Below are 23,951 nucleotides of genomic sequence, written 5' to 3'. Positions count from 1 at the left end.
GTTCACAATGATTTTTCTCAAGTAAAAGTTCATAGTGTTATATCTTACTTTTCTCAAGAATTTGTAGTTTCATTTGACCATTAAGACTTTTATTTTTAAGTAAAGGAACATCTGGCCTTGTTCTTCCTGCTTAAGAAAAGTACAGTGAAAAATTCCCTGCCCAGTTCTCTAAGAGTGCCTACTGTGTACTCCTCCACAGACTAGAATGTGTAATGAGCAGATGCATGCTCGTAGGATGTGGATTATTCTCAACAGTGTGCTATATGACTCTGCCAACTTAGGGTCAACATGTATTGGGTTTTACTTTCTTGCTACTAATTAATTAACATAAAGTATTATTTTATTGAAACATCTTGTTTTTAATGAGTATATGAATCAGAAACCTGTATGCAACAATTGACACCTCCTCAAGTAAGCACAAAGTTACTACAAGAAAGGAAATAATAACAATCAAAGAGGAAATAAGTAAGCAGATGGAGGGAGACAGAGAGAGAGAAGGAGAGAGAGAGAGAGAAGGAGGAAGGGCAGATGGAGAGAGGGAAAGAAGAGAGAACAGAAGGAAGGAGGGAGAGGGGGATAAAGTGAGGAAGAAGGAGCTCCTAGTCACATCTTGAAATTAAAACATTACAACTACTAGAGAGAAATAGGCACTATCACACTGGATAATGTGTAAGGAATGGATAAATACTAGACATGTACAACCTACTAAGGTCTAAGCATGAGAAGGAGAAAACCTGACTGGACTAATGATGAGTGACACGATTAAATCAGTAGAAAATGTCTCCCAGAACTTGAAGTTTTGTTGTTGAATTTTGCCAAAAAATTAAGGAAAAAAGGAAGAGCTACTAGACTACAGGTGTAGCTGGCTGGTAGAGCACTTGCCTGGTGTGCTTAATGCCTTAAGTAGTCCCTAACACCATGAAAAAGAGGGGGGGGGGAGGAAGGGAGGAGGAGAGGAGGAAGAGGAGAAGGAGGAGGAGGAGGAGGAAGAAGAAGACGAAAGAGGGGGAGGAGAAAACTGCTACAAACCCTCGAAAAACATAAAAGAGGAAGAATAATCCCATGGGTATTTTCCTTACTGCAGTATCTTAATAGGAAAGATAGACAAGAGCATAGGAAAGTAAAATTACAAGCCAAATTATAATATTCCTGGTGACCACAGACATAAAACATCTAAAAAAAAAATACTAGCAATCAAAACTCAGCCGCATATGAAAAGCAGCATTCACCATGATCAAGTGATATTTATCCACTGCTGCAGTACACATAAGAGTATATGCCCTAATAGCAGAATGAAAATCAAAAAGTACATGGTTACCTCATATGAGCTGAAAACACATAACAAACTTTAATTTCATTATTAAAATTCTTTAAGAAATAAGTATAGAAAGATTATCCCTATTTACAATACATATTTTAAAAGTCAACAGCTAACCTCATCTCACCAGTAAAAAGAAAATGGCAAGATGCCCACTCTTATAACCTTTACTCAACACAGTGCTAGCCAGAGCCAGAGCAACTAAGCGACAAAAAAATAAATAAATAAATAAAGGGCATGCAAAATGGAAAATAAGTTAAAAGACTACTCTCAGACAATATAATCTTCCATATAATTAGTCCCCCAACTCCACCAAAAAAAAAAAAACCACTAAAACCCATCTAAGAATTCAGCCATTTTATATCATAAAATCAAACTATAACAACCAGCACTCTTTCTATATACAAAAAATGAACTATCCTATCCCCACAAATAAAATTGAGAAAATAATCTCATTTACCTAAATAAAAAAGTAAAACCTGAAATCAATAAGGAGATTTACATCTGAAAACTATAAAACATTGATGAAATAAATTGAAGAAGATACAAATAAATGAGAAAAATTCAAACACCTAGTTTTTATGAATAGGGTGAATCAATATTGCTTTAAAAGTCTGTGGGAAAGGCAATCTACAGGTTTAATGCAACCTCCACCACAGTTCAAATTGTATTTTTAAAGAAGTAGGTAAAGCAATAATAAAAGTCTTATGAAACCACCAACTACCATAACTACTTAAAGAAATCTAAAAATAAAACAGAGCCAGATGTATTATATTATCAGATTTCATAACCTCAAAGGTACAGTAATCAAAACTGCTTTCTATTGTCATAAAACAGATACATTGACCATTAGAACAAAAGAAAGGACCTAGCAACAAAGCCGTCTGTTCACACTCAATTGGCTTTTGACGAGGGTGTCAAGGATATACACAGGGGAAGGCAATCTCTTTCATAAATGGTGGTGGGATAAATGGGTAGCCACATGCAAAATGATGAAATTAGACCCTCATCCCGCCCTGTGCACAGAATTAACACTAAGATGGCGCACACATAGCCAACAGTTACATGAAAAGAAGTTTAACATCACTAAATACCATTAAAATCACACCTGTTGTACTGTCTCTCAGGAAAAATATAATAATAATACAAGACAACTATTGTTGAGGGCATGGAGAAAAGGGAGCCTTATAAACTACTGAGAAAGCAAATTAGTGCTGCCACTGTAGGAAATGATACAAGGTCCCTCAAAACTGAAGATAGATCTACTGCCTGACAGGTACCGGCTGGAAATACGATCAAAGGAAATGAAGTCAGTATGTCAGAAAGAGAAAAACAGCCAGGAAGGGGATTCAGCCTAAATTTCCATCAATTGATAGACAAAGAAAGAAAATTTGGTGCATATATGAAATGAAATATGTCTTGTGTTCAAAAATAAAAGAATCTTATAATTCGCAAACACACACACACACACACACACACACACACACACACACACACACACGAACTAAACCATGTTTAAAAAGACAAATCTTTCTGGGTCTCAAATGTCCCATGTACAAAAGTTGAACTCATAGAAGCAAAGAATAAAATGGTGGCTACCAGAGGCTGTGAGATGAATGAGATTTTAGCAAAAGAAAAAAAATTGTCAGTTAGACAAGGAGAAAAAGTTCAAGTACAGTTCGTAGCAATGTATTATATGAGTGACAATTTCTAAGAGTAGATTTTAAGAGTTCTCAACACAGAGAAAAATGAGGTCTGTCTGTAATGCATGATATATATATATATATAATATATGTTATATCATGTATTAGATATATATTTGTGTGTGTGCATTTATAATACAAAGAAACACAAAGCTACAAGGATTCCGTATTTAGTTCTTTTTGTGGTATTCCTCACTAGCAACTTTAATACACCCCATTATCAACATATCTGCTAGGTCTCACATTATACAGTTTCCACTGGGTGCCCTCATGGATCAAGGGGTAACTCAAAAGCACTACAAGCAAAGAAGGCAGTAGCACAGTAGGAGAAAGAAGACAGTCTACCACAACTGGCTGCCCGCTGTAGCACGGTGGAACCAGTTGCCTGCTGTAACACAGTGGGACCAGTTGCCTGCTGTAGCACAGTGGGACCAGTCGCCTGCTGTAGCACAGTGGGACCAGTTGTCTGCTGTAGCACAGTGGGACCAGTCGCCTGCTGTAGCACAGTGGGACCAGTCGCCTGCTGTAGCACAGTGGGACCAGTCGCCTGCTGTAGCACAGTGGGACCAGTCGCCTGCTGTAGCACAGTGGGACCAGTTGCCTGCTGTAGCACAGTGGGACCAGTTGCCTGCTGTAGCACAGTGGGACCGGTTGCCTGCTGTAGCATGATGGGACTTTGGATATGGTAGGGTGAAATGATGAAATATGGACACATGGGACCCAACTGCAACAAGTTACCTCGAATTACAGAGACATGTAATGAAGAATCTGTTACAAGGAAAGATAATTTGACAAAATTTCTCCTAACAGCTCCTAACATTCTTAGGATGTATTTATAGCACCAAAGTGGTCCAGGAGGCTGAATTTGCTGAAAATAATCTATAGCCACGTAAGAAAAACAGGGTAAACTTGTTAGATGCTCTGTTCAGGGTCTGAAGAGGTGGCAGTCAGCTTCATTTTTTAGCTTTCCCATTTCTTCCATGATGTTTAGTTAATCCTGACGCTGAAACAGATGCTATATTGTGTTTGACAAGAAGGGAAGGAAGGTCCTTAGTTTCTATTTAGTCTGGTGAGCCCACACAGCAGCATGTATCAAGAGTTTCCCTTAACAAATGGCATCATTCCTAAAGGGCAGTGAGCCAGGAGAGCTCCTAAGCCTCACTGCAAAGATAAGGATGCCTGGCTTAGATGCATGAAGAAGAGGGGAAGGTGAGTCTCATGGGCACTGCAAATCAAACAGATTCTGGAATTTAAACAAAGGGGATAAAAGCTTACCACCAAGTCTCCAACCCCAGCAGTTTCACATAAGAAAGGAGCTTGCAAAACATTTACAATAGGAAATAGAAAGCATGTTCAATTCACCTTCAATTTCTCAAGAAGACAATCTGGGATTTCTGGGGCTGCCATTCTACAAAGAATTTGGTTAACATTAGTAGGGAAAGGCAGGAAGCAGATACTGTCACTGCCATTGGAAGAGCATGTTTACAAATATGTGAGTGACGAATCAACTATGCAAAGAGGGTTGCAAGCAACAGAAACCCAGTTTCAATTTAAAACCAAAGTAACTTTCTTTGTGTGTCCAGCATATAACAGCACAGTTTAATTGATAATTTTCCACATCACCGTCTTAAACATCGAAAATTGTCCCTATTATAATAGCATGTACATAGAATAAAACACAGTGGTGGTCATGAATACCTACATAAGAAGGAATAGCACAGCCCAGTGCTTCAGATACAAATATAGGATGTGTATGAATAGAAATGCCAGATAGTGTTTTTGCTATAGCATTCCCCAAATACTGATACCTCATACTTAAAAGAAAAAAGAAAAGAAAGGGCCGGAGAGAGAGCTCCATAGATGTGTGTGCCAGCGCCTGCTGCTATTCCTGCTGAGAATCGCAATGTGCTGTGAGTCCTGAAGACAGAAACCTGGGTACCGTTTTTAATCCAGCATTCACACATATTTGACAGCAAGTCCTTTTAGTGCATAGATACATACACACAAAGAAGTATACACGCATGTGATTGTGTATGTACACAATAAAAAGTAGGATTCCATTGAACATATTTAGAAAACATATAAGTAATCAGTCTATATCCAAGTTTAAAGCCTTTCGGTATTTAGCAGCTAATGTGTTGGGAAATTGTTAACATAATATGGGGATGCTGGTGCTGTGGTCCTTGTCCCTCCTTTGTACATTTACAATCTACAGAAGCCTGGCAACAAGGTAACCCCTGTCTAGCAGGTTGGCTGTAGTTTACTACTTCACAGTCATCGGAACTCTCCTCTGTCCTCGTGTGGAAAGGTCTCTTAACCTTGTGGGACAGAAATAGAGAGCATAGGTTATTCCAGAGAGAAGCTGTGGCTAGAGGTGACTCACGGGGCCACTCTGGCTTCCGGTAGACTCCTCCTCCCGTGCCCAGCATGCACATGGACACATTATCTAGTCTCTCGGCTGCAGTGTCTTCATTGCAAAGGGAATCCTAGCCGCCCTGTTTCTTAGAGGTTCGTAAACCCCAAGTGTAACAATGCATACGCACGGAGCACAGTGGATGACATATCACACTCTCCCGCTCGGCAGTTGGCTTTTTCATTTTTTATCATCATTAGATCATAATAGCATCTTTTTGTCTCCCAAGAAGAAAAGAAGGAACACGAGGATCAAATGTCACTGAGGGCAGAAAGTGTTCTAAGTGTCCAAGCAAAAGTTGTGATTGTGACGTGTGTTTATAATTTTGCCCGAGATCCTAAGGGTGTTGGTGGTGGCCCTGTGGAGGATAGGAAGGGCCTCCTGCAGAACCAGGACACAAGTGCAGTGGGAAAGGAGACCAGCAGCTGGTTTCAGAGCCTCTGGAGTTACAGTTGACAGACTGTAGCATCCAGCTTGTGGTAGTTACAGCTGACCGTCATCTTGAGCTAATCTAGAACCTCCAGGAGACAAGGAGCTTGGAGGAGGAGCTCCCTCCTATCCTGTGAGGGAGCTTTGAGATTGAGCTAGCTGGTGGGAAGACCCTAAATGTGGTGACACCATTGAGTGGGCTGGGTACGGTCCTGAACTAACTAAATAAGAGAAGGCAACTGTGCACTAGCAGGTGCCTTTCCCTGCTTCCTGATTGGTTGGTTAATGACATGTGACTAACTGCCGGCTTCCTGAGGCCATGATGGTGTGCTCAAACTATGGGCCAAAATAAGTCATCCTTTCCTTCAACTGCTTTTGTCAGTATTTTGTCACTGGAAAAGGAGAGAGGTAACCTATTTACAACTCCACATGGCCTGAAATTTATATCCAGAATACATTCTGCAGCTTCCTAAGGTGGCAATGGCGTCGCTAAGGTGGAAACCGCAAGAGAGTTACAGATGGGGAGCCTTCCTGAGATGGTGGTGGCTTGTTCTGAACTCTTGAGCTTCAGAATTGAGGCCGGACGTCTATGTCAGACAAGGGCATGAGTGGCTGATGGGAATCAGTAAAGATGGAGTACAGGCACAATACAGAGAGGAAGGCAGAGAAACAGATATTTGAATAAGTCTCAGGGGCGGTAAAAATAATGAAAAGGACCAAGAGAAAAGAGATCATCAGAGAACTGGAGAGGGTAGTGTGCTCAGGCCTGAATGAACTTATATAAACAAGCATAGATGTATCTCAAAGATAAAGGCTGCCTGCTGAACTCTCGGGCCCCCTACTGGGTGTTGACAGGAAGCCCTGATTCCCCAGGGTCCTCAGAGGAGCCATCTTGGCCCTGGGTTTGAAGCTTGCTGGCGAAAAGAGGCGAAGTCATCCAGCATCAAAGCCAACCAGCCTGCATGGCTCAATGTCTGCATGGCTTGCCAAGGTACTCCACAGCATCCAAGCCTAAAAATCAGGAGTGAGGCAGGAATCCTTGGCAGCCTGTCTATGCGCGCTCCCTGGGAAGCCCAGATCTGGCTGCAAGAGCAGCAAGAGAGAACGTCATGTTTACCCTTCACGGAGTTCAAAATAACGGCGCTTCTAAATTAGTCAGGCTTCTAATAAGCAATATGAGAGTCGTAGAGACTGTAAAATCAGGGTTTGCTTGTGGGGGGATGAGCACCTGCTTCAGAAGCAGCTGGTTAAAGAGGACGGATTCCTGGGCTGGGCTGAGGGATTCCAAATCGCTGGGTTGTGGCTTTGGCTTCTGAGGCTGTGTTTGCAACAAGCCCTGCAGATAATTCGGATGCTCACCAAAGGCTGCAAGCCACCTATTCCAAAAACCTAGAATATCAGATAGGAACACAAGCACGGTGCTGCCTGGGGAAAAGGAAACGCTACATTTTCTTGGGGGTAAATAATCCTTAGCAGAACTACTATGCTTTGTAAAAACTCGTCAGATCTAGCCTCTTACCTTCCAGATGACATGGAGACATTTTCTTTTCCTGATGCACTTTAGGATGAATGTGCAGCATAATGATTTGGGGTACTTCAAGCTTGTAAAAACTACCCATTTATTTCCATCTAAGAAATATAATCTAAAATCTATTAAATGACATGAAAATGAAGAGTCCTAAACTGCTTTAACTTTTTTTCACCAGATGTGGTGAAGTTTTCATTTGTTATTATTAAGCACTTTCCAATTAAGACTTCATTTTTCTCAAGTATAAAAACTGATTTTTCCTCCTATTTGATAAATGTCAATGGCCAAATTCACTGTCGAATATAAACTATGAAAGTTGTAACTTGCATCCCGTTAGGGGGAAACTAGAGTAGTTTATGTTCTACGATGTTGCTCTAGCATTGTGCCTTCAGGTGCTAATAATCTTTTTATCCGTGTATCGTATAGAAGAGTGGGTTGGATGATGGCGCATCCACCTACGTACAAAAGATACTTTGATGATACTCTTCCCCAACAACCTACACTTATCAGCCTTCCTACAGGCCCTGTTCCTGTTCCTGTTCCTGTTCCTGTTCCCAACAGGCCTGCATTTTGCTTTCATGCCCATACGAAATGTTTTCAGAGTCCACATATAAGAGAAATCATACAGTACTTGTCTTTGTGAGTCTGACTGATTTCGTGTTGACCCAGGCTCTCTAGACCCAGCCTGTGTTCTGGGCACAATGTGATCTCGTTCCTCTTTCTAACAGTTGAATAGTGGGGTCCTCGTTTCGTTTCTGTTGCTGTGATACAATACCTGACAGAGGTAACTTAGGGGAGAGAGGGGCTTATTCTAGCTCACACTTCCTGAGGGATACGGACCATCGTGGTGAAGAAGGCGTAAAGGCAGAATCGAGAGGCCCTGCTGCCATGTGGCACAGGACTTACGTGTAGAAACAGAGAGTGGTACAGGAAGTGGCGGCAGGCTACAAAAACCCAAAGCCTACATTTTCTAACAACTGCTCATCGGGGAACCCATGTGCAGCCAGCCACCATGTCTGGCAGGAACAACAAGCTGCCCAGCAACCTGTCACAGTCACAGAACCTGATCAATCGGGACCTGCCGGCCTACATCAAGGAGTTCCTACAGCAGTATGATCGCTGTAAAATCCAATATGGAGATTTTTCAAGTTACAATCAAGTAAGCCCAGCAAAGATCTGGCAGAGCCGGTGATGCTCAGGGCACAGATTGGCCACTGCTACCAGAACATCTCAGTTACTCCCCCCAGGAGCTGAAGGACCGGTTGTCCTACACTCACACTGTCTTGGATCCAGATTTCCGCATAACATATTTGCAAAGCCTTGGTACTTCTGGGAAGTAAGAATCTGACCAACCCATCAAGTCTGCTAGAGCTCTTCTTCTAGCTCCTGCGATGCTACGACAAGCTCCTGCAGGAGACTCTGTACACACGTACTGTGACTGGCATCAAGAACACCAACGCCAAACACAAGAGCAATAAGGTGAATGTGGTGTTGCAGAATTTTATGGGCACCGTGTTGAGAGACTACAAACATGAGAGCAATGCGGCTGCGGCCAAGGTGTCTCTGGACGCAATGATCGAACTCTACAGAAGGAGAATCTGGAATGATGCCAAAACTGTCAATGTTATCGCAACTGCGTGTTTCTTCAAGGTCACAGAGATCTTAGTTGTTGCTTTGACGTTCTTCCTCAGGAAAGATGAGGAAGAGAAATAGGACAGTGACTCAGAATCTGAGGATGATGAACCCACGGTGAAAGACCTGCTGGTGCAGTACGCCATAAGGACGGAGGGCTTCCAAAACAAGAAGAAGCTGGAAAAGGCAATGAAAGTGCTGAAGAAACAAAAGAAGAAACCAGAAGCGTGTAACTTTTCAGCTATTCACTTGATTCATGATCCCCAAGACTTTGCAGAAAATCTTCTGAAGCAGCAAGAGAGCTGTAAGGAGAGGTTTGAAGTGAGGGTGATGCTCATGAGATGAACCTCATCTCCAGATTGGTGGGAAGTCATGAGCTTTTCCTCTTCAACTTCTACCCCTTTGTGCAAAGGTCTCTGCAGCCCCACCAGAGAGAAGGCGTGAAGATCCTTCTGTTGGCTGCGCTAGCCTCTCATCACCTGGTGCCTCCGGACACTATTCAGTCGGTGCGCATGATGGTGGCCAATAACTTTGTTACTGACAAGAGCTCTGGGGAAGTCATGACTGTAGGAATCAATGCTATAAAAGAAATCACGGCTCCATGTCCTCTGGCCATGTCTGAAGAACCTCTTCGGGACTTGGCTCAATACAAGACACACACAGATAAAAGTGCAATGGTGTCTGCCAGAACCTTAATGCACCTCTTCCGGACACAGACCCCTCAGATGGTACAAAAGAAGTTCTGGGGTGATCCCACTGAAGCCTCCATCAAAGCAGGGGTACAATAACATGCAGAGTCAGACGCTGAAGAGAACATTCCAGGAGCAGAGGGTCTGGAGGATGAGGAAGAGGAGAACACAGAAAGCAATGAAGATGGATGGGCAAGGGCCAGCATCAGTGACGGGGGAGGATGGTGAGTGGGCCGATGTGTACCCACTCTTCGATGAAGAACAGCAAGCACTCACTAAGAAACTGGACAGCATATCCATGGAGGAGTGGAGCGCCAAAGCTGCAGCCATCAAGCACCAGTTTTAAGACAGGACGACTTCCAGAAAATCTGCATGGCCCAGACGAAGTAGGAAATGGATGCTGCCCCTGGGAAAGCCCAGAAGAGGAAATACATCAAAATCGACAGTGAATCCAGGGGTGAATTGCTGTCTCTTTGGGACACTGAACACCTTCACAAAAAGCCCAAGTCTGACAAAGAGACAAGACTAGCAACTGCAGTGGCTGGAAGGACAGACCGAAAGGAGTTTGTGAGGAAGAAAACCAAAATAAACTCCTTTTTCCAGTTCCACAAATAAAGAGAAGAAAAAAAAACCCAGAAGAACTTGATGATGATGCAATGTAGCCAGAATGTCTGGTCAAAAACAGTGTGCTCCTTCTGGGAGAAGCAGCTAGCGCCAGGAGATGCACCTATGAAAAAGAGGAAAAGAATGAATTAACTTACTAAGAAGTTATCCATTTCCTGCCCAATGCTGTGTGTATCAACATACTGACAATTAGTAAATATTTGCTTACATTAAAAAGTCAAGAAACACTAAAAAAAAAAAGCAAAACAAAAAGCCCAAAACAAAACAACAACAAACAAACAAACAAACAAAAAAAGCCCACCACCAGTGACCTACTTCCTCCAGCAAGGCCATGTCAGAGTACATTGTGAAAATATATATTTTCTGCATTCATGCATCCATTAATGGACACTGGGGATGGATCAGTAACATGGCTATTGTGAATGATTATTATGTAGTAAATATATGAGTGCAGACATTTCTACTGGGTTCTTCCTTTGCTTCCATTGGGTATATACCCAGGAGTGGTACAGCAGAGCATTGCTCTGTATGTGTGCTAGCTATCAGTGACAAGCAGCTACTAAATGATTTTTTTCTCCATATTTTTATAAGTAAAAGTGTGAGCATGGACATTGAAAGAGTCACCCTATACTGTGCTGATGCCTCGAATCATACTACTAGTACTTGATTAACTCTGTCCTTCATTATTCTAAGATCCTTTTTCAAACAAATGGCAGGGTATAAGTAGTGGCTGAGCTCTCATAAGCTTACTTATGAGTAACTGAGAATGTGGTGAAGTGAGATGCAGCTGGGGATGCCTGGAGAGATAAGGGTGGCCAGAAGCAGAAGACCATGAGCTCCACCTTCTCCTCTCATGGGACCCACCCTACATGCTCACAGCTCTACCCTCCCCTCTAACGGGATACCCCTCCTCTCACCCGATCCAACCTTTCTTCTCACAGTTTCCAGCCTCCTCACACATAGGATCTACTCTCCCCTCCCACATTCTATCCATCGCCTCAGAGGCTAGTTCTCTGACTTACCCCACAGCGTGGGATGTGAAAGCCAGCAGAACTTGAAGGCTTTAGCCTCAGTTGAACTGGAGCATGATCCTCCCCACTGCCCTACATTGGCACAAGGCCCTGTGCCAGGAGTGATCAAGATTGCAATAGTTGTACTAAAACTATCAATAGGCAACTGGAACTCCTACATGAATGTCTTCTCATAGGAAGATATACACCAGGCAGTGGGCACAAAGTTATCCACTGAAGATCATCTGTAAAGGATAGAGATGGCCAAACTTCTGTCTACCATCCCTGCCTCTGTATGTGTGATTGCATATCTGTCTGTCTGTGTATGTGTGTGTGTGTGTGTGTGTGAGAGAGAGAGAGAGAGAGAGAGAGAGAGAGAGAGAGAGACAGACAGACAGACAGACAGACAGACAGACAGACAGACAGACAGACACAGAGAATGTGCACGTGTATGAGGGGCCATATGTGAGTGTATGTATGTATGTGTGTGTGAGAGACAGAGACAGAGACAGAGACAGAGACAGAGACAGACAGAGACAGAGAGAGACAAAGAGAGAAAGGGGGAAAAGGAGGAGGAGGGAGAGAGAGGGGGAGAACTGTAGCTAAAATTCAACTCAGTGTTACTTTAAAAATAGCAAATCTTTTGGTAAGATGTATCAGAAAGTTGAGAATGAGGAATTAGAATAAATCTAAACATTGGCCTTTAAAAGTCTCTCTTAACTGTGAGACTACATACCCACAGCTCTAAAATTGTTAGGCCCAACAGGGTGTGTTTCACTTAGAAAACAGTATTTAACAAGAATCTAATACATGCTAAGAAAGGACAAGATGCCAAAAACAAAACAAAGAAATAAATGTGCAGAGTGATTACATTCATACATTATAGCCCAGTTCAAAATAAACCAGAAAATTCATAAATAAACTTTAAAATAAATACATATCTTATGTGGTGATATATGGTGCCAAAGTAAAATCAGCAGAGAAGGATTGGGGTGAGTTCAGACTAAGGTCTGCACTTGATTCTTTGAGTGGATAGCCTTGGCACTGAAAATAAGAAAGTCTTGAGCATGGAGGGAAAGCCTGCACCATGGATCTACATAAAGAATTCAAGGCAAAGCATACTAATCCTTTAAGGAACATAAAAAAAAGATGGATGTGCCTCATGACCATAGGAGAGTATGGGGTCCATTCTAAAAGAGGCTATGACAGAAAAATGAATTCCTCTGATATTCTGCCCCCATGAAGTCCCGGCCTCTGCTGCATGCACAGAATGAGTCTGCAGGAAAGACATGTGACGGAGCAGGACTGTCATGTTTCCTCTTCATGAATTTTGTATTTCCAAGCCATACAGAATGGTCTTCTGGGCGGAAACTTGAAGAGAGGGGTACAATGGTTTCCACAGGTTCCCAGGCCTAAGAACTAAGAATCCAAAAGAGTGTAATTACAGTGACTGACTTTCAGTGCCTATTTGTCACCAAACCTTTTGGGATGCTTTTAAGGGTTAATACTCTCTGATATCAGACAAAAGCAATGGATGATGGATTTTTAAATGATTTCTATAAAAAGTCAGCATTGTTTGTGGAAAGAGCACTAACATCAAAGCTGTGAGACCTAGGCTTAAATTAAAACTAAGTGTTTCCAACAAAATTCAGTTTTTTTTCCCTTTTTGGTATGAAAATGTAGATAGTAATAGCAAGACAAAGTGAGATGTAACCACAGTAACAACTGTTTGTATCAAACACACTTGCTGGCCATGAGGAGAGCTCCACAGACTTTAGCTATGACAGGTAATTGTAAAACAAAAAAAACAGACTCTGAATGGCGTGAATCTGATGAGGACAGTGAGAACTCACTATAAGAAGAAAGATTTACAGCATCGTGAGCTGTTGGCTGATGAGTTGCTTGGCAAGTTGGTCATTTGTTTGCATGGATGGATGGATGGATGGATGGATGGATGGATGGATGGATGGATGCATGGATGCATGGATGGATGGAAGGATGGATGGATGGATGCATGGATGGATGGATGGATGGATGGAAGGATGGATGGATGGATGCATGGATGCTAGCCTGCATATAATGCAGCCTCAGAAATCCAATTCTTCTTCAGTGTTAGTAAGAATCGACTTTTCCCCACTGAAGCTTGAAGGTGGGTTGAAAGTGAATCTTGTAGACCTACAATCCCTATGTAAAAGCTAGAGTCTCACCTATTCAATCTGCCATAGTCCAAGGATAGGTTTTTTTCTACCTCAAAAATGGTAGCACAGTAACCAAAAGTGGTGGTAAACAGCTAGCATGTCCTTATAGCTCTCCAGGAGCGCCTAAAGCATGTGTGCTGCAGAGCACAGCACAGTGAGATCCGGCTCACCTGCCCTGATGCTCCGTGTTCATGCTCACTAGGACAAATCCATCTCTGGAATCCTCATTCTCCCCTGGAAACCTACCAGGGTGCTGTCTCTCCTTGGCTTTCTTTTGTTCTTCCTACTTTCCACTGCATGCAAGCACATTGTCTTAGAAAGGCTTCCTTTTGCTGTGATAAAACACTATGACAATGAACAACTTCAGGAAGAAAAGCTTGTTTCCGCTTACGACTCCCATGTCCCATTCCATTGCTGAGGGAAGTCAGGGTAGAAACCTGATGCTGATGCTGAAGCCATGGAGGGACATTCCTCATTGGCTTGCCAGTCCTGGTTTGCTCGGTGTGCCTGCTTCTAGTGCCCAGGACCACTAGCCCAGAGGTCCCACTGTCCATAGGGAGCTGGGCCCTCCCACATCTTTCATCAGTCCAGAAAATGCACCACAGGTCTGCCTACCCGCCAATATAGAGAATTCTCAGTTGAGATTCCCTTTTCCAAAATGACTCTAGCTTGTGTCAAAATGACATAAAACTAGCCATCACGCACATACGTAACCACCTAAAATAGAATTCCTAAATAAATTGACCATCAAATATCATCCACAAAAGTAGCTGGTATTAAAATTTGATGTGATTCTTCTTAGACTGTTTTCTTTTTCTCTGTACCTAAATTATCACACACATGTATATATGTGTATGTTTATGGGTGATTGATATGTATATACAAGGTATGTATGTACATGTTTGTGTATATACACTAGTGTGCATGTGCTTGTTTTGTACATGCATGTAAAGGCCAAAGGCCAACATTGGCTGCCATCTTTTGTCACTCTTCACTCTATTTTTTGACAAGATTTCTCACTTAACTTGAAGCTCTGCACTTCAGCTAGATTGGTCAGCTAGCAAGGCCCAGGGCTCCTTCCAGCTCTCAGAATGCATACAGGCACCACTATGTCCAGATTTTATGTATGCCAGGGATCTGATCTTGGGCTTTCTTCTTGAGCTATCTCTCTAGAGCCATCACACATATGGCTACACACACACACACACACACACACACACACACACACACACATATGTGATGGTTTATGCCACATTGTATTGTTTATAAAATGTATGCACCACAATAGATTGCACACCTAGTTCAGTGGTTCTCAACCTTCCTAGTGCTATGGCCCTTTGATCCAATTCCTCATGTTGTGGTGACCCACAACCATAAAATTGTTTTCCTGCCCACTTCATAACTTTAATTTTGCTACTGTTATGAATCGAAGTGTAAATATCTGATATTCAGGATATCTGGTATATGACCCCTGTGAAAGGGTCATTTGACTCCCAAAGAGGTCACAACCCACAGGTTCAGAATCTTTGCCCTAGTTGTTTAGATCTGATTAGTATCAAAAACTTCTCAAACTTTTAAATATCACTCAAATCATTCAAGTATTGACCCAAAAGGATGTTGTGTCCATATGTGAGTGTGTATGTGTCCACACATGTGTTGAGTCCGTATGTAGTATGTGGTATGTATGTGATAAGAATCTGTTTGTGTGGTATATTGAGGCAATGCTTGAGTGTGTGTGTGTGTGTGTGTGTGTGTGTGTGTGTGTGTGTGTTTGCACATACACAGGCAGTGCTCTACTTGAGGTACAAAATGGAAGATTAAGGAGAAAGTCAAGTGGATTGAAATCAGCAATAAAACGACTGTTTTCCCATACTAAATGGACCTGAAATTTATCCCCCTGCATCTGTAGGTAAATGTCCTTCTGTTCTTGAAACAATAAATCCCCATGAACTTCGCATAAAGTTTTGCAGAGAAAAGATGTGAAATGGCTTCCATCAGAATCCATTCTGTGCTTTGTTTGTGCACTTTCCATCCGATTCCCTTCACATCCTTGGGCACTCGCTGGAGCCACTAGCCTGGGAAAGGTCGGAACGCAACCTGTTTCCCAGCCTCTGTACCCTGGGTGGCTGCCAGACCTGTTGAAAATAATTGCTTTCAAACCCCAGATTATGCTGCCATCTACTCAGTTTCAAATCAGCAAAACCTACAGCCACGCTGTGGCAGTTTCGACTGGCGCCTTTGCTTTTCTTATCATCTAAATTCACTTTCACAATTACTGAGCAGCTCAACAAAAAAAAAAAATCATTCTGAATGTGCAGTTTTCTACCATACCCTCAAAGGCAAGACAAAGAGATGCAAACCTGCACCTTACAACCTAAACTTCTGAGCCAGGAAATGGAAATCAAACCATAAATTGTCATAGCCTCCTGCTCTGCACTATAATAATTTTTCCATATTTCATTGTCCCGGCGTGTACCTTTTCACTGCATTATCTTCAGGAAGTGTGGGTGCAGTCCTGCGGCAGAGCCTCCTCCTGCAGAGAAAACCTTCACTGCTGCCCCAGTCAGACTCAGTGTCGTCCTCATGGCCCCTGGGGGCAGAAGTGCTGGGACAACCACTCACCCAGCAGCCCCTTCTGGTCCCAAGGCATCTTAAACAGCCGGCTCCCATTAAGCCCTCAGTGCTGTGCTTGCAGACTTACTTGCAGTTCCCACTCTTCTAAATCAACTATTTGTCTTCCCGAACCCACCTTTATTTGTTCACAGAATGCTGGAACACTGCTTTAGATTCCGTAAGCGTGGCTGATGGATGTCCCTTGCAACCTCCAAGCAACATCTACCAAATCCCTAACCCAGGCAGGTCACCACAAAGCCACGAGTGCTGGGCCTAAATTCCATGGTTTCACACAAGTCGACCAAGGAGGACAACTGCAAACTAGATCACTGCCTTGCGTTCCCTCCAATTCTTAGAGGCCAAGGCTGTGTCCATCTTGATGCAGTTTATTATTTTTTTTAATGCTTGGAATTACTGGCCCTTGGCTGTCATAGATTTGTGTCCAGCTTTCTTTCAAGTCCTCTATTCTTGAAGGGCCGCATATAAGGCATAAAGACTCTACACTGCATAATGCAAAACTCTGGACTGCCTCCCTCACCATTTATAGAAGTCTTCACCATTTCCTTCCTACTGATACCTCAAGAAGACATTCCACCACCACCACCACCACCACCACCACCACCACCACCACCACCACCCCACATCTCAGTGTTTAGTATTTTAACTTTTTTTTTCTTCTGAGGTTATTGCAAGACCTCAGTGAAGAAGAGGTTTCTCTCTCTCTCTCTCTCTCTCTCTCTCTCTCTCTCTCTCTCTCTCTCTCTCTCTCTCTTTTTGTCCAATTTCTAGATAAAGAAACTGAGGCTTTCAAAGATGACCTCTTCCCCCCCCCCCCCCCCCCCCCGCCGATGATGTTCTTTGTGCTGTGGGTCAGCTCCCTGCTGTAGTGGTCCACCGGAGACATGGGTGCAGGGTTACTATTTTCAGTAGAAAATGATAGCATTCATGTAACAGGATGTATGGATCTTTTTATTTCCTGTAATGAAAAGAGGACAGAAAAGAAACTTTGATGTGTGTAACGGAATTGTTCGGATGCCATCAATCCATTTCCCTGCATGCAGAGTGGGTTCGGATCTTCACATCCCTCACTCTGCCGAAATGGGCAGCCCTTTTTCCACATTTTTACTCACCTAATGGATTTGATATAAAATCTGTTTTTCTATGGATGTGAGGCTCTGGAGGTTTTGTGGTTCATCAATACATAAAGGCTGCCTCCTGTTATAACACCCCTTCCCCAAGGGCTGCTGAGAGTAGCTAAATGCATCACAGTCTTTTACAAGCCTGCTGTCACTGCTCTTTATTACAACAGAGCAGATAATAAAATGGGAACTTAATGGCATTAAAGGATGAATCCCAATATATGAGGAGAGGAAAAGAAAAGAAGAAGCAGATCGCACAATGAAGAGAGACGCCGCATCCACAGAACTGGCCAGAGGGCACATACAATGCCCAACATTGTCAATTCACTAAGTAACCTTGAATATGAAGGTGGCTAACATAGTATATTCCCCAAAAGGGAAAAGTTGACATGCATAATCCGAAACCTGGAAAAGAGTCTATCCTCCTGGGCTAAATAATCCTAAGTCACCAAAAGTAGGTTTTGTAGATCAATGAGCAGCATTAATTAATATTAGGATTAGTGAGGGTTCAGATTCTTAAATGCATCTATCTGGCTGTCTGTAACTGGCAGGAAGAAAAAGTAGACAATGAAATCCCTGCAGCCTAAAATTCATAGCCTTGCCAAGAAGGGAGGTACATGAAAGACAGTATAATAATACAGTAAGTTAGGTGCATCAAGAGATACCATAAGGCCTGTGAACACAGAACAGAAACAATGCCACTAGCCCAGGGAAGCACCAAGAATCCCTCAGTAGGTGGGGCCAGTGAGATTGAGCCTTAAGGTGGTATAGGAACCAGGCAAGATTAACATGGGCACAGTGGGGAAGGAAGAGAAAATTAAAGAAAAAAAAAAGAAAAAAGAAAGTGGGTTTTTTGCTCCATCCTCCAAACATCCAGGGACACACAAGCGTTTAAAGAATAGAAGACTTGGGAGAGAGGCTGAGGCAGGGGGGATCACAAATTCCAAGGCAGCATGGGTTACTGAGTGAGTTCAAAACAGGAGGATCACAAATTCAAGACAAGCGAGCCTGGGTGACTGAATGACACCCTGTTTGGAAAATTGTTGTTTGCGTTTTTTAAAGGGTTGGGGTGCAATTCAGTGACAGTGTGCTTGCCTAGCCTATATGAGGCCTGAGTTCAATCCCAGAGTGCTGGAAAAAAATAAAAAATAAAAAAAAGTAAAAATAAAACAAAACAAAACAAAAAAACAAACAAAAAAGGAAGAGGCAGCAATGTAAATACAGAACAGAATCAACAACTCCTCAAATGTTAGAAACAATGAAAGGAACATTTTGGGAGAGCAAGTGACAAAGGCAGAGGCCGGGAAATGATCTTACTGTGCAAGTTCAGGGAGGTAACAGTACACTCTGCAGCCATTTGAAAGCATTGGGGTTTAGTGTATGGGTACTAATTATAAGATTTTTGGGGGGTTGATCTTATAAAGGATGGGCAAGCTAGGAAGCAGAAGCAAAGTAGAGGTTCCTGTAGCCTTCAGGCACCTGAGAATGGCCACAGTCAAGGTCATGGAACAGAGAGGAGAGACACATCTCAAAAGACTGGAAGGTACAGATCGGGGGCCTTGAGTGAATGAAACTAGATGAATGAAAAAGAATGGTCCCCAAGTTTCTGACTTGAGGACCGAGTCGGAGAGGCTCCAGTTGTGAGATGAAGAACACTATAAGTAGAGTTAATATGAAATAAAACTATGTTCACCTTCAGATAGTGCTCATCTTCCTTTAGGTCAAGACAAAGCTCTTCAACAAGCATTTAGTTTCACTCTAACTCATAGTTGAGATGCAATTCATACATGGATTTGGGCACCAATAATCTACAGTCACTTACTAGAATTCATGACATGGGTGAAAATGTCCAGGAGAGGAAAGGGAACCCACAAGTATTCGTCCCTGTTTCCTGACTCATCCAGCACTTACAAGATAGGCGCTACCCAGAGTCACCCCCACATGTCCATCAGTGGGTACTGCAGCACTTGCAAAACACCCTGAAAATAATAGATGTAAACCTGCACTCCTCCAGAGACAAGACAGTTCTTGTTCACACTCATGTATGCCTGGGTACAGGAGAATTGAAGTCTCTCCTTTCTTGGGATCAGCTCCATGGAATCCTTTAGGGCTGATCCAAGTCTGTACTGTCAATGAAATCATAAAGGCCCCAAAATTCCATGATATCTATTCATTTCTCCACTTCTGAACATTATTAACAATATTAATTATAAGCCCAAGACCAAGTATAGCTCATGGGCCTATAACAAGCACCTTTATGAAAAAAAATTAGGTATTTTCCTTATCTACAAAGAACTAAGTTCACACAACTGTCCCAAGCACTAAAAATAAAGAAAAATTACCTATGTGCACCATTTACATTTAAGTGTAAATGAGTTCAGCATGTAGCTGCAATGACTAATCAGGAACAAACGAGTTTTCCCAGTCTCATGCAGAGCTGGGAACACCCTGGGCTCTATGACCTTCAGCGTTTGACTAGCTCATGTACCTTATGGGACTCAGCCCAGTTGTCACTCAAAGAAACTCAGTTACAGTGAGACATAAGATAAGCATTTATACTGATGGCTCCTCCTGCCAGTTGGCAGTATTAGTTGTTTGGGTTTCAGCATTGGAAGAACCTTCTTGGGAGGGTGGAATGCTCTAAAGAGAACAGATGACCAACCCAAGACCAAGGGCAACATCTTCCCTTGGAGCCCTCTATTTTGAGGTTAGCTTAGTCCATAAAATGATGCTTTATATTCAGCAAAAGCTACCCTTTCCCTAACCTGTACGTTCAAAAAAGATTTAATTAAGAAAGTCATTTTTTTTCCTACCACTTACTAGGAAACATCTACAGATAGACCCAAATCTGCATGCAAATGAAATCATCTGGTTTTTTGTCAACAGCACCAAACCCATAATAAACAGGAGAAAGCTCATTTCACAATACAAAGAATACTAAAATTTTAACTTCTGGGTCACTAATAATTTTCAAAGTAATTAGTCTCTTTAGAACTGATATTTATATTGGAAGTTGCTAGTCTTCCCTGCAGTTCTCCCTGGCAACCTCTGTTCAAGTGGCGTTCTTTGGATTGTTGGAGTAACTGTCTTCCTCAGTGTCTAATTGTTCCTTTTTGCCCCCAATTTTTATTTAATGGCTGCTCAGCAAAATGCAGCACTTTGAACCATTCTCCCATTCCTGTGTTATGAACGGAATTGTTTTTAAAAATCACTGAAGAAGGTTGGGAGATAGATCAGCTAGTAAAGTGCTTAACTCACAAGCATGAAGAAGACCTGAGGGTGCCCAGAATCCATAGGAAAAGGCTAAGCATGCGGCATACATTTGCAGTCTTAGCACTGGGGAATTGAAGATTTGAGGGTCCTTGGGTATCATAGGCCAACCAGTCAATCCTCATGGTGAGCTCAAGACCAATGAGAAACCTTGATTTTAAAAAGTAGACAGCGTTCCTGAGGGTTACATGAGGTTATCATATCCATATATTCTCCAATCACATATGAATCTCCCTACACACACACGTTCACACAAGAAATCACTGGAGATAGCGCATGGTATCCTTTCTAAGAGCATTACAGTGATAGCAAAATCTATCCACTTAGTGTTCATCAATAATGTTTATTGGGCATTTGTATTGTGGGCAACATCCTGCTGATTGCATCTCATGGAATATTTCCAGTGATTTCCCCCAGGAGAGGAACACTTTCTATGCCACTGCACAAAAGAGGAAATTGAGATGGAGGAAGGTCGGGTACCCAGAGTCACCCAGCAAGTAATGGTGGCAAGCTCAGAATGTAACCCAGACTGTCTGGTTCCGGATGTACAAGAGGAACCAGCACATAGCAGCCTTGCAGAGACACAGGCAGGGCCAGAGCATCCCTGAAGCCTTACTCACTACAACCCCTCCTATCGGCCCCCATATTCTTGATCCTTCCCCCTAGTTGAAACACCATCAAGGCATCTCACATTTTTGTTTGGCTCCCATATACATAGTGAGCTCTCTCTGCTACTTCTTTCTTTTCCTTTGTTGTTGTTGGTGGTGGTGGGTGTTAGTACATCACAAGTTGATCACTTCATGACTAACAGTAAAAGAAACCCTGCACATCTGTGCTGCTAAGAAGCAAGGAAGAAGCAAGCTGCAAGAGGCAGGCCAAGGAGTGCTGGAAACTCACCTGCAAGATACCACATGTGTGTAGGGGGCCTTAGAAAGCCTGTTTAAGGGTCATTCAGAGCATCATCTCTTTTGCTCTAACCAGCTTCTTTCTAGCTGCCCTGTTCTCTCCTTAGTAAGGGTGGAGATAATGTTTCACACATCAGGCATTTTAAAGCATCATGCCTTACTGAAACAGTATTGGAGTTGAGATTCATAGCACCCACCTAGTCTTCCCATCTCTCAGCTCCAGGACACTGGCCACAAAATGCATATTCCTCATGGAGAAACTAGAAGATTCATTTCTAAAAAAAGATGTCATGGCTCTAACCTTTCGAGAGTCCCTAACGAAACAGGAATCTCTCCATGTTGTAAGGAAACCCAATAATCAACAAATGGCATCCGCGGTCCATTACACGCGTCGCATTCTTAAAATTAGGATTGAAAAGGTATAAGAAAAAGAAAAAGAAACTAAAATTAATAGGTTTAGGGGGCAAAGTATCAAGAAATTGAGTCTGGGACCCTACATAAGGAATAGGTATAAATGTGGTAATCATAGAGCATTAGCTTTCTCAAGAGCAACCAGACAGCTTGACAATTGTCTTTCTGAGGCGTCTCAATTAGGTGTGAAAGGAGAATAATGGCTTATCAGAAGAACAGGGATTCGGAAAGTTAACCTCAAGCACCCCTTTCCTCAAGATGCTAACTGAAAATGTGTTTCCAGGAAAAAAAAAAAAAGGTTGCAGACACAGAAATGGGATGTCATGACATCTCTGAATCTGGGCATAGATTCCTGTGCAGGGGAAAGGCGGGCTTGGCAACAGTGGAGAAAGATCATAGGACAAGCGCTAAGCCCCAAGGCCTGCCCTTCCAGAGGGAAACAGAGAGAAGTGGAGGATGCCTCCAAAGATCAAAGCCATGACTACTAAAAGCCTGGAGATGCCAAATGTTGGGAAAGATGTAACGCTGTGAACTTGGAATCCATGACAGAGACATAAAGAGTTGTGCTGAGGGGCAAAAATGTTGACCCTAGAAAAACAAAAATTATACAGAAGAAAAAAATGTAACTATATTTGACTACATTGCTTATTAGTGGGTAATGATGGCACCATCTTAAACATATAAAGGCTGTATGTTTGGAGATCCCCAAATTCTGCAGGGGACTGTTTGGGGAAAATATTGCAAAGGGGGCTGAGGAAGCAGGCTCTGCTAAAGTCTATCCTTATCTCATGTCCAGGAAAATCAATAGAGTATGGCTAAGGGTATAAATTAGTAAATTCCACACAAAGGTGTGTATGTGTGTGTGTGTGTGTGTGTGTGTGTGTGTGTGTGTCGTGTGCATGTATATTATGTTGTGCGTGTATATTTGCACAAGAGGAGGGCACAGGTCAACTTCAGGTGCCTTTCTCTATGCTCACCACTTTATTTGGAGACAGGGTCTCTAGCTGAAACTTGCTTGCTAATGGGCTAGGCTTGCTGGCCAATGAGCTGCAGGGACCTGCCTGACTCTGCCTACCTAACCTCTCAGTGCTGGGTTAAAGCTGCAGCCCGACTACACCTTGCATTAGGTGTGCTGAGGATCCAAACCCAAATCACCCACTAAGCCAATCTGCCCAACCCCTATGTAGATATTTTTACTATAGGATAAAAACTAAAAGAGTTTGAAGTATTAGAAAAGATTGTCCCTATGGTATTAGACTGACGATGTGAACAGGAGACAAGACTGTTTTGCTTTGTCCCTTTAACACAATTAGACTTCTATAATCGTGCCCATGTAATATTTTGGGGTTTTGGGGGGGATTGGTTTAGTTTGGTTTGGCTTGGTTTGGTTTGGTTTTGGTTTTATCAAGACAAGGTTTCTCTGTGTAGCCTTGGCTATCCTGGGCTCAATTTGTAGACCTGGCTGGCTGGAACTCATAGGGATCCACCTGCCTCTGCCTCACCAAGTGCTGGGATTACAGCATGCTCCACCATGCTTGTTTTGACTTTTATTGATTCTGTGTGAATTTCACATCATGCACCCCAATCTCACTTGCCTCCTTCTCCCTTCATATCTGTGCTCTGCCCTTGTAACCTCCCCCTCAAAAATAAAATAAAATAAACAAACAAAAACAAAACAAAATCTCTTTGTGGAAACTGTAGCGTATCACCCACCATGTATCCCACAGTATACCCCTTTGTCTATACATCTTTACGTGAAAATGTTCATTGGAATGAGCCATTGGTCTGGTTTGTGACCTCTGGCTTCTGCTACATTATCAATAGTGGCTCCTGACTGGGACTCCTCTTGGATGGATATCCTGTTGTTGCCCTGTGTGTGGAGTTCTGGTAGCTTTGGATTTGAATGACTGGTCCCTTTACATGCTCCAGAAGTTCATAAATAGGGTAGATGTTAGTGTCAGGCCTGGATCTGGGCCTGGGTGATAGCTGAGATGGTCAGCCCACCAGCTCTCCCTCAGCACTGCCCTGGCTAGCTCACCCAATGCCACAGCCAGCAAGGGGCAGGGCCA

General features: G+C 42.7%; 1 protein-coding gene and 1 pseudogene across 2 annotated transcripts in view; both read left to right on the top strand.

Moving 5' to 3' along the window:
• The window catches only part of CNTNAP2 (contactin associated protein 2), a 2,010,562-nt gene that overhangs the window by 1,699,125 nt on the left and 287,486 nt on the right, over positions 1–23,951 (top strand). The window lies entirely within an intron of this gene.
• On the top strand, positions 7,693–10,654 carry LOC311600916 (protein SDA1 homolog; annotated as a pseudogene). The gene has a single exon. The product of its transcript is annotated as a protein SDA1 homolog (transcript).

The sequence above is a fragment of the Acomys minous genome, assembly GCF_964271855.1.
Source record: "Acomys minous genome assembly, chromosome: 6".
Classification (NCBI taxonomy): domain Eukaryota; kingdom Metazoa; phylum Chordata; class Mammalia; order Rodentia; family Muridae; genus Acomys; species Acomys minous.
The sequence above is the reverse complement of the archived record's forward strand: the minus strand, read 5'-3'. Positions and strand labels throughout refer to the sequence as shown.